Source organism: Priapulus caudatus, unplaced genomic scaffold (assembly GCF_000485595.1).
Source record: "Priapulus caudatus unplaced genomic scaffold, Priapulus_caudatus-5.0.1 Scaffold1015, whole genome shotgun sequence".
NCBI lineage: Eukaryota > Metazoa > Priapulida > Priapulimorpha > Priapulimorphida > Priapulidae > Priapulus > Priapulus caudatus.
In genome coordinates, this window is record NW_014578076.1 from 74956 (window position 1) to 76159 (window position 1204).

A 1204-nucleotide genomic window follows, 5' to 3' on the forward strand; every position below is an offset into this window, starting at 1 on the left:
TTTATACCGAGGTTGAATCATTTATACCGAGGTTGAATCATTTATACCGAGGTTGAATCATTTATACCGCGGTTGAAGCATTTATACCGAGGTTGGATCATTTATACCGAGGTTGGAGCATTTCTACCGCGGTTGAATCATTTATACCGCGGTTTATTAGCGCTTCGTATTGAAAAGAACAAAACTCTCGAATGCATTTTCTCAACTTGTTAATGTTTTATTTGTTGTCGTCTTACAGTCGCTAGTACGTTGCAGAACACAACATAATCAAACGCACTTGATTTCGCTTCGCGTTGAACGTGGTTCACCACACTATCAAAAAATACTGCATAGTTTCTCTTACCAAAAAAAATCAGCAGCTATATCTGAAAGGCCCACGAGTAAAGCCACCACGCACGTTCAACTGAATAAACAGACAAACTTGCATATATTTAATGGTAAATAAGGGCGTAATAGACACGAGGCTTTTTTTACACCGAACAAACATTACACGCACACACATATTGCGCATAACGAAAAACCCATTAACATTTCGTATTATTCAATTTAAATGTTAATATTAACGTTGATGGGTTCTTGTTGTAACATGACTTGGTAATAGCGGGGTCAGGTTGTGTGGACACGTGTGAAACAAAGTTCTAAACGATTGGAAATAGTGGTTACTTCCCGTAACTGCGTTCTGCCACTTAACATCTTTGAACCGAACCGTTCATACGTGTTTTCAAACGTGCAAGCATTGACAATACGAAAAATAAACGATCGATCGACAATCGTGAAGAAAAAAAATTAAACAGTAATATTTTAAACAGAATTGTTAGGAAAAACACTTCTGAACCTTTGGCTAAGGATAAGCTACGGGGTAATTGTCTCCCGAAGGTAGTTGTTAGACGATGTACAAGCAGCGGTAAGAAAATAATAATACGGTTTTAGTAACGACGCGTGCATGTGTACAGAGAGGAACCACCGAATACCAGAGAGCAGTCATGTAAACCCTCCTCCTCAGCTCTCATCCTCCCCCTTCTCCTCCACTACCTCTTCCGCCACATCCTCATCACCCTCCTCCCTCCCCTTCTTCTCCTCCACTACCTCTTCCGCCACATCCTCATCACCCTCCTCCCTACCCTCCTTCTCCTCCACTACCTCTTCTGCCACATCCTCATCACCCTCCTCCCTACCCTCCTTCTCCTCCACTACCTCTTCTGCC